The sequence below is a fragment of the Polyodon spathula genome, chromosome 33 (assembly GCF_017654505.1).
Source record: "Polyodon spathula isolate WHYD16114869_AA chromosome 33, ASM1765450v1, whole genome shotgun sequence".
In the NCBI taxonomy this organism is placed as follows: Eukaryota; Metazoa; Chordata; class Actinopteri; order Acipenseriformes; family Polyodontidae; genus Polyodon; species Polyodon spathula.
This window is the reverse complement of record NC_054566.1, coordinates 6,346,041-6,356,635: the sequence shown is the minus strand read 5'-3', so window position 1 is coordinate 6,356,635 and position 10,595 is coordinate 6,346,041. Positions and strand designations below refer to the sequence as shown.

Genomic DNA, 10,595 nt, shown 5'->3' with positions numbered 1-10,595 from the left:
TGTGTGTGTGTTTAACAAATTAGTTATCATTTTAGATAGGTGTAAAATGCTGTATAATTATAAATCCTGTTATTTTATGTTTTTTAGGAACTGACCATAAAGATACTTAGTTGTTCTTTTTGTGGTATGTGTTTGTTTGTTAACAGGTTAGTGGTTTGTGTTTGTTTGTTCGTAGGTTAGTGGTGTGTGTTTGGAGATCCCGTAATGGGGTCTCATTCAGGAGGGCTGGGGGCTCTCACCCGCCAACACAGGGTCTGTTGCCTGCCTGACCCTGGGGTTTCGATGGAGGAGTGCCTGCTGGAAGTAGGAGAGGCGGTGGGGTTTGAAAATATTAGGTCAGCGCCAAGAATGAATAAAGCGGTGGTAATATTTTTAGTGGAGGTGTTGCTGGTAAACAAGCTGGTAGAGGAAAGCTTTACAGTAAAAGGTGAATTTGTTCAGGTTTCCCCTCTAGTAACCCCAGTAACGAAAGTTATTATTTCTAATGTGCCCCCATTTTTAAAAAATGAGCCATTAGAAAAGAATTTAGCTCGTTATGGTAAACTTGTGTCCCCAATTAAGGGAATCCCGCTCGGTTGTAAAAATAACAATGTTAGGCACGTCATGTCATTTAGAAGGCAGGCGTTTGTGTTACTAAAAGATCCAAATCAAGTAATAAATATAGCCTGGAATTTTAATGTAGAAGGGATGAATTGTGTGGTGTTCGTCAGTTCTGAGACGATGAGGTGTTTTTACTGTGGAGAACAGGGACACCAGAGGAAAGCCTAGCCGAGAAGGGAGGCTAGAGCAGAGACAGGGCAGGATCAGGGATGCTGGCGGGGAGGAAGTTGGGGGTGTTAGGGGTGAGCGGGAGGTATAGTCGGCTCCCCCAGCGCAGCCGCAGAGCGAGCCCGTGCTGGCCGAGGAGGAGGCGATCCAGTTGCCGAAGGAAACCGAAGCAGAACCACCAACACCAAGGCCTCGCACAAAGAGACCCATCCATAGTCTGTCAATGACGGGTTCGGAGGAAAATACAGCTACTACTGAGAATGGTGAAGAACCATTCAAAGTAGTAGTTAAAAAGATTTCAGCAGAAGGCTGCACAGTTGCCGGATGGCAGAGGGCAGCCAGTGCAGAACTTTGAACCTGTGCAGACAGGGAGACTGCAAGCTCCAGACGGGGGTCCAGTCCCTCCCAATGTGGAGGAAGAGAACACAGCGGACAGTGAGCCGGACGCGGTGCAAGACTCTCCGCTAGCTGAATCTCAGCCGCCTGAAATAGTGTCGGCTGTGGCAGAGACAAGTGTCCAGGAGTTGGAGGGAGCTACGAAAAACCATTTAGGAAAGGGGCGGAGCTACGACACCCAAGCTCACTGACTTGGACGGTAAACGACGTGGCATCTGAGGATTGGAGGAGCGGATGCACTCGTTAACCTAGGGGTCATGGGTGAGGCTATAAATAGGGGGGCGTGGCTTTGTGATCTGTTCCTTTGCATATGGTTAAGCCAAAAAACCAAGAAGGAACCCGTCTTGTTTATACGAAAAACCGTGAGTGTTCTGCTTGTCTGTGTGTTAACACTGTTTGTCTTGTGTGTCGTTTCTCACCAAGAATACTGAGCACGATCCGAAGCTGCAGCCGCAGGCCAGCGTAAAACCCGGATATCACCACTCACCGTTTCCACTACAGGAACTGTCTTTTGCACCACGAGCACTAAAATCACGCACTGTCGGAATTGTGTCTGTGTTTTGTGTTTTGTGTGGGTGAAAGGACTGGACTTTGGGTTACGGGTCAAACCCGTGGGATTATAATCAGAAGTGATACACGCCGCTGTACCACTTCCAACATTATTATTATTTGCAGGTTTGCTATAAGGCTCTGGACATTGAATTAATTTAATAAACACCCTTGCACCTGTACATCATCGGGTGTGTCATTTATCCACTCTGCACTGCACTCACCTGCACGTATTCACCACTTTGCTACAGGGACCTGCAGTGGAAGATTCTACACTGCATTGTGTCCAGAGGCAGGTTTCTCCATAGAGTGGACCCCAGTATTAGTGAGCAGTGCGCTTTCTGCTCAGCAGAGGAAACTCTCTTTCATGCCTACAGTGAGTGTGAGAGGCTGCGGCCACTTTTTAATTTACTGCAGGGAATCCTGAATAATTTAGGGGTTGTTTTTAGTAAGGAGCTTTTGTCTTTGGGGGTTCTGTACAGTTTTAAAATGAAAAACATGTGTATTCTTATTCATTTTTTAATTGGATAGGCAAAATTGGTTATTTTAAAGACAATAAACTGGACTGACCAGTTTAGTGGTTCAGTTCAGTGTGCTCGTGGTCAGCCAGATCAGAGTAGACTTTGAGTATTTTAAACTGGTCAGTAACCTGGAGGACTTCCAGGGGAGGTGGTGTGTGGGAGACGCCTTGTGTGCTGTGAGTGAGGAGGTGGAGCTCCAGTTTTTGTTCTAATTTTAATTATTTTAATTTTTTTACAGTGTTTTTGTTTTGGCTTTAACCTGTTTTTAAAGAGGAAAAAAACACTGTTTTTTATTGATTTTTTTTATGATCATTTTATTTTGTTTAAAATCTGTTTTTAAGGAGAACATGATGTAATTTAGGATTTTTTAATTCTGCTGAGGCAGTAGGAATCTTAACTTTTGTTGTGTTTTACCTTTATTTGAATTCTAATGGATTTTATTTGGAATGTTTAAATAAAGGATCTTAAAAGTCAAGTCTCATACATCTTAAAAAAACAAAGTAAACCACTCCATAATAAAATGTATATTAACAGATCGCACCCACACAAAATTACTCTATATAAAAATAGCAGAGAGGGGGTGAGGAGAAGAGAGAACCACGCCAGGAAACCTGGAGGGATGGTTAGAGAGAAAACCAGACAAGGGCAGTGCCTGAGATTCCCAGGTCAGAGAGAGGAGAGAAGAATGTAAAAGGCAGAGGAGAGGTCATGGGGGGGCAACCTGAGGAGAGAGCCAGTCCCAGAGAAGAGGGTGGTTTCCATGGAAGGGAACCCTCTTCACTGTTTATAAAAAGGGAGGGTTGGTGGGTAAATAATTAAAGTGTTCAAAAATGCATTTATTTTGCATCCCTGGAAAGCATCCCATTTGCACACTCACTTTATAGTTATATTACTTCCAAAGAACACAATACATGTGATAGATAGTGGCACATAAACTGGGGACTAAGAAAACAAAGTGGTGCACTAGAATTTAAAGAGATCATCTCTCAAAAACATATGTCAATGGAAGATGCCATACTTTGCAGGACATCATGGCATGGACTCTTGCACTGCAGACCACCTGTCTTCGGATGGCAGGTAAACTCCTGTGGCACAAAGACAAGCAAGTCAAAGCATGTAGAGTCAAAGGCAATTCATAACTTCCAGAGATCCCAGCTATGTGTACCAGTGTTGAGAGTCTGTCAATATTTAAAATGCAGTAAAAACATTCCCACGATACTCTGCACCTACAACCTTTCAGCTTTTTCCTTAACCTGTGACATGGTGAGGCACTCCCTGTTAGACTATAATTGTTTTTTTTCTTTTGTAGTTTGGCAGGGATAGAGGGGGAATGAGTAAAACTGGGACCTTGAAACTGATTTAAAAAAGACAGCAGAAAACCAACATGCCAAATCTCATTCCTAAAAGAATGGAGTTAATATCCCTTTTTTAAAAGCTGACCTCTCCTGGTTTTAATAGAAGCGTCTGACACTTTTGTAGATTGCACAGATTACATAATATACACTAGAATGTCCCAAATACATTCACAAAGCGCTGTTAAGAAAATTAATGTTAATAGCACTAATTCATGCATACATACTGACCTGTGTGGGTTAGATAATTAGCAGAAGAAGGATATTAGCACTGACAGTAATCCAGAAATGGTACTAATGCTTAATGTAACAGGACGAAGGCTGAGCATGAACTGCTAACCCTCCGCACCACAAGCAAGCAGCTAAAACATTATGCGAAAGAGCCAGGCTCATTTGCATTTGTGATTTTAGAGCTTTTAACCTCGTCTCACAGACAAAGCACAGGATCAGTAACAGCAGTGCATCTCACAACACTGCCCATGACATTTCCCCCTTTAACCTCAGCGATCGGCTGTAGCCAGTCCATAAGATCTGGGTCAAGGTACCAATGTATTAGGGCAGGGGCTGGGCGGGAACTGGCAACCTTGGATGAACCTACTGGACTGTAAAATATCACTGTACATTTTAGGTAAATATACAAATGACATGTCAATATGATAATTTATAAATATAGTATAAAGTTCATTTTAATGATATCTTTTTTTTGTTATGAAAAAAATCTATAATGAAAACAGTAAATGTAATTCTAATTCATTATGATACTATTGTCCTGCCTCACTTTTCACTCATATCTGTGATATGCTGAAGCTTTGTTAGCTTTTCATCAAGTGTTTACTCCCCCCCCCCCCTCCCATAATACAGTGCCTATATAAAGTGGCAGTCACAAGTCAGCTATAGTTACTTGGAAGTGCTGTAACTGGATGTCGTTTTGCACATCTCCATTAAAGGTACTGTACTCTATGAAATTACCAGCAGAAATTATAAGCCAGAATGAATTAAGTATGCCATAAGTGTTTTATGTGTTTTATATGATTAGCTATTGATGTTTCAGGTGACGGAAGATGATTATTTGCCAGGGTCACTGACTATCTGAACTCGGCTTTAGGAACCATATCAGTTCTGCAGAGATGGAGTCTTGATCTGGGTCTTGGTCTCGGCACGTCTGGTCTTGATCTGGGTCTTGGTCCTGGCACGTCGGGTCTTGGTCTGGGTCTTGGTCTCGGCACGTCGGGTCTTGGTCTGGGTCTTGGTCTCGGCACGTCGGGTCTTGGTCTGGGTCTTGGTCTCGGCACGTCGGGTCTTGGTCTGGGTCTTGGTCTCGGCACGTCGGGTCTTGGTCTTGGTCTTGGTCTTGGCACGTCGGGTCTTGGTCTGGGTCTTGGTCTTGGCACGTCGGGTCTTGGTCTTGATAGCAGACAGCCTGCAGATTGGTCTCATTCAAAAACATTCTCAAGATTATTTTATTTCCTCGATTATCATATATCCTTTTTTATCCTTCAAAATGCACTCAATTTTATACATTGACAGCTATTAAACACAAAATAATGTAGCCATTATACTCAAGTCTAGAGAGCAGCATTCAAAATTACTAAATTTAACGCGTCAGACTTCGTGCTGCTACAGAGTCTCTCAGCCTTTCCCATGAAGCAAACTTTCCTCCTGCCACCAAATAAATTTAATGTAATATATTAGTTATTTTAACAAAATTATGTCAGCAACACAAATGCCTAGAAATTGTATTATTTCTACATATCTGTCAAGTCTTCATCAGGACCCTCCCGTTTTCAAAACCAATCTCCCGGTCAGAAACAATCTCCTGTCTGGGACCCGTTTTTAGTGGAGCCAAAAATTAAAAAGTCTGCACCTGCATTTTGTTCTTTGGTACGTTTTTTGCAACAGTGTTTGAAACTGTACAGCGCTTTGAGATCCTTTGCATTTAGGCGCCAAATAAAGTAAAACTTATGTATTATTATTATTATTATTATTATTATTATTGTTATTATTATTATTATACTATCGCCCCTACGCCCCACTGCAATAATGTATGAAGTTACAGGTATATTTTAAATGACTAAGCTGCCCGCTGGTGTATTCACAGAATAATTAATTCGGTTTATATATATATATATATATATATATATATATATATATATATATATATATATATATATATATATATAACCTAATTTTGCCGTTTCCATCGTTGTGCTTTTTTTCATGTGCGTATGTTTTAGCTACTGACAGTTTCCATAAAATATTCAGACCTCGCACAAATTTCAGACATCAAAGCAACCGCCGTCATTCAGTTTGCATATATCAATTTTGAAATTGATGAACATAATAATAAATGGAGGGCATAGTGCGAGCATTGTAACACAAAGGTGATAGAAGTGCGGGGAACTTATTTTTCAAGGTAAGCCAATTTTTTTACTTGTGTATAGCTGTATAGCGAAACCGTTTACAGTTAGTGACAGGCTCGTGGTTTTATGAATAAATATCAGTTATTATTACAACCAAGATCTGTGTGTTATGTTATATAAATCAAAGATCAAGATAAAACAAGGTGTAAAAAAAAAGGGTACTATTACAAAGGAGCTACCATCAAACTTTATATATGGAGCCCTGGAGATTAGGCCAACTTTTTTTTTTTTTTCCTTTCAACCACATCTCCTGCACTCCATAACTTTACATCTCAATGGCAGCTTATACTTAATTATATCTCATAATAATAAAATAATAATAATAATAATAATAATAATAATAATAATATATTATTATATTTATAAATTTTAAAAAGATTTGCTGAGTTCATTTTATTTCTAAAAGTTTAATGTGAAAGATGAATTTTATAAGCGCATATGCATATATGTGCAATACAAAATGAGAAGAATTGTGAGGCCTATGAGCCATTGAATATTACTTAAGTTTCTATGTAGATTGCAAGTAGATGAAAACCAACCATTTACATTATATATATATATATATATATATATATATATATATATATATATATATATATATATATATATATATATATATATAGCATGTTTGGAACATAATTTTAAGTGTGTAGCCAAAAAAATTAATTGTTGTAATAAAATGTTAATTGTGAAGGTCATTAATGTTCATGCCCAAAATGGTTTTACTGACATGAGAATGATCAGTAAATATAGGACCACATTTGTTAAGATAATACCATATTCATTTTTGGTTTTCTAGGCATCTAAAGCGAAAACATCATTCTATTCATGTTCCAGAAGCAAAGTGCAGCTTCTGCTTCTAGCTCACAACCATCAGTTGCAGTAAATGTTTTTCAGGGTGTGTATTCCTAAGTGAATTGACTGGATGTGGAAATAGTCAATAGAACACATTTTTCAGTTGTTACATTTGTTGTGTTTATTTTGTTTATTAAAAGAAAAATAGCTCTCAAAAAAGAAATTGTTATTATTCTCATTGTTGTTGTTCTTCTAGCAAAATGTATTTAGTTTATAAAGTTGGTCTGTCACAAGTAACGCTGAATCAACTTGGCTGGTCAGTAAAACATTGAATTCCTTTGTATGGAGAATCTCAGTAGCTATGGCTTATGGTTCATCAACTGGTTCAGATTCAGTTGTATTGTGTCTGCCAACTGATGATGTGAGGCAGAACAGTAATTGGATACCAGAAAATATGAATAACAGTGAGTTTTGGCCGCCTTCAGTATTCTGAATGGAAGGCATACCTCACAAAGTGACCTTGTGTGAGCAGAAAGAAATGTATAGTAACAATGTGTACAGATCCAGAACTATTGTACATGGTGCAGAAGTAACCCTGACACATAAATTAAAACATAATCCCCTTGTTAATTGTGCATGTAATATGTGCCAAAGCAAGTCATCAGCGACTGGGCCCAGACTTTGTCTGGCATTTCTTTCTCTCATTTAAATGTAAACCCAAAAAGATATTAAGAGGATTGAATGCATGAGTTATGGAGGAGGTCACGTAGTAAAATGGGCACATCTGGGAAAATTAGAATGTGAGGAAGATGTCCCTGCTAAGCGTATACAAGTGTCTTGTAGGTACAAAGTCAAGGCCATGGCGACTCACACCTGTGATGCGAGACGATGGATTCAAGAGCCTATTGTCGTGTTCGCTGAGCAAACCCGAGCTGAACCTAAGACCGAAGTGGAGTCCTGCTGGGGGCGAGCTGAAACCCTCGACATGGACGGGATGATTTAAAATGAAATGTATTAATGCAATAATATGTGTTATAACCCTTTATAGTGTTTGTTTAATCTTTAGTCTGGAAAATTATGTAAGTGTGTAATCAAAAGTAACGCTTAATGCTGTTTAAATCAGTAATTTTGGGCAGTTTCTTATCAAGATGGGCTTGGTTCCCAGAATTGAATGCTAAGTTTCTACAGCACCCTTTTTAGCCTAAGAAAATGCTGTTAAATGTTGAAATAAGGTTTAATATGCTTGCTTTTTACTAAAAACAACTTGTGCGTGTAAGACCATGTGCTTAACACTGCCTGTAATGATAATATGCATGAAATTGTTTCTCGTCAAGATAGGTTCGCATTTAAAACAGTTAGTAATCGTGTGCCATAGGGAATAAACTGTTTGGTTTGACTCTGAGTTAAAAGATGATCCAACATAAAGAGATGTTGTTTGAAATATAAAATAAGAAGCTTAAACAAATAATAAAAAGTAATTTTAAAAGTAGAGGATAGGTTTTGAAAAAGGTAAACTTTATGTGAACTTTCTTTCCGAATTTTCTGTGAGCCTGTTTTTTAGAGAAAGCCGTGCCTGGTAAAGGGAGGCATAGTTGGCATGCAGAGCGAGAATTCTTTTATCAAAAGGATCATAGCGTCAAGGTTAAAATTTAATGAAGGAAATGATCTTCTCACCCTAGAAGAAGGGGGAACATTGCTAAAAGACATTAATTATCGCTGGAAATTAGGAAGAGTGGTATACCACTAGCGAACTGGTTTTAGCTGGTTTGTGTGCTACTGAAAAAATAGGAGGTTGGCCGTAGTTCAGCTGAGTTCATGCTGTTAAGAAACTCATAGGACAGAGACATTACAGTCTTACACTTAAATAAAAAACAAATAGAATATCCATGAAGAGAAACTCTATATAGGAAAAACATAAGATGGAAGTTCTCTATAATATCTGTTAAGCACACTCCTGTAAAGAGAGAAGGAAAACTAATTTGAAGAATAGAATGGCATGAGGGAATATATACTTTAGACATTTAATACATATAATCAATATAATCATAACTAATAGTGTTGTATATATTTTAAACAACACTCATATACTCAAAGTAACATTATTCTTTATGTATACACATATAAAATAAAGGAATAGTGAACTATGTTTCACCTAACTTTTTAGATAAAGCAGGGATCGGGAAATGAGTGAGTGAGATCATGGTCAAGTGTTTGGAACAGGTGTTATATTTTAAAAAGTTGTTGGCATATGGCTCTAAAATTTTAGATTGTTGCGTGCCAAATAAAGATAAGAAGTGTGTGATGAGTCAAAGGGATTTCGGTCTGTGATTCAGCCTCCCGACAGTAGATGGCATCAAACCAACTCGGGACTTCCCTTACCAAGATCTCGTGACCATGGCAAAAGTCATCTTTTGAGGGGCGGCACCTTGGTGAGGGGTGGAAGTACGAGTACGTAAATTCCAGCCACTGGAGTCAAGTGAAGGATAAGGACACTTGTCAGTTGAGGATTGGTGTTCCACTGACTACAGAGGCGGGACATTACATACTAAAGGGAATGTACTACTGTGTTCGGGGTTGGTCCGAAAGTAAAATAGGAGGAGTAACGGGTGGAGGGAGAGACTAGTTTGGTGCAGCGGGATTTTTTAAAAAAACACTAACATTTCTTTTGTCTTTTTTTGTTTATGTATGGTTCGCCACGAAGACAATTAAAGACGAGTTATCACGGTCTGTTTTGGATTTCACCCCTGCACTCCTTCCCTCACACCATTTTGTTTTCTTTTGTTATTTAATTATTTTGTTGTGTATAGATAATAAAAATAAATTATTTTATTTCTGTACACATAAATTACTGTCTGGACATTCCATTTAATACACTCTCGCCTCACACGTGGTGTCAGAAGTGAAAATGGATCCAGGTACAGTTTTGGCAATGTTTAGGGAGCAGGAGGAGAAGCAAGAGGAGAGAGAGACACGGCACCAGGAACAGCTCGCCCAGTTCTTTGGACAGCTGGTGGAAAAACTATCAATATCAACATCAGAGAGAGCGGTTGCCCGGATGTTTGCAGCTCAGCCAAAACTTCAGAAGATGACCTCGGAAGATGATCCCGAGGCTTTCTTGATTACTTTTGAGAGAGTGGCAGAGGCTGCAGAGTGGCCTAGGGAACACTGGGCCATGAAATTGGCACCCTGCCTGACAGGGGAAGCTCAGGCAGCGTATCGAGCCCTGACGGCCACGAATGCAGGGGACTATGTTAAAGTAAAAGAAGCCATTCTCTCACGCCTCGGGATCACGGAGGAAACATACCGGCGCCGTTTTTGGGAATACCAGCTGTCCAAGGGGATGCGGCCCCGGGTTGCGGGACAATATCTTTTAGATCAGTGCACCCGGTGGCTGCGGCCAGAAGAACATACACCCCAAGAACTGGTGCAGAAAATAGTTATAGAACAGTTCGCGTCTATACTACCGCCAGGGAATCGAGAGTGGATTAAGAGGAATCGACCTACCACTCTCGAGGATGCCATCCTCCTGGCGGAGGCCTACGAAGACGCGAACGAAGGCGCCGGGTCAGACCCCACTCCTGCCCCTAAACTAACTCGGACCAACCAACCAATGAAGCCCAGAGGGCGTAACCAGACCTTCAGACCATGGAGGTCGAGGTTAGCCCCATCCTGGGCGAGAGAGAATCCCCCTAACCTGCCGGACTCGCAGGACAGATTGACTCCGTTGATGCCTCCTAACCAAGTGTGCTACCAATGTAATGAGCCTGGACACATTGCCAGGAATTGTCCAGTAA

At 40.0% G+C, this 10,595-nt stretch overlaps 1 protein-coding gene across 1 annotated transcript in view; it reads left to right on the top strand.

Annotated features, from left to right (window-relative positions):
- Window positions 1–4,472: 4,472 nt before the first annotated feature.
- LOC121303497 (fucolectin-like) overlaps window positions 4,473–10,595 on the top strand; it is a 19,056-nt gene continuing 12,933 nt past the window's right edge. The window contains exon 1 of the mRNA XM_041234216.1: window positions 4,473–4,533. The gene's annotated coding sequence lies outside the window, so the exon portion shown is untranslated. The remainder of the gene's footprint in view (window positions 4,534–10,595) is intronic.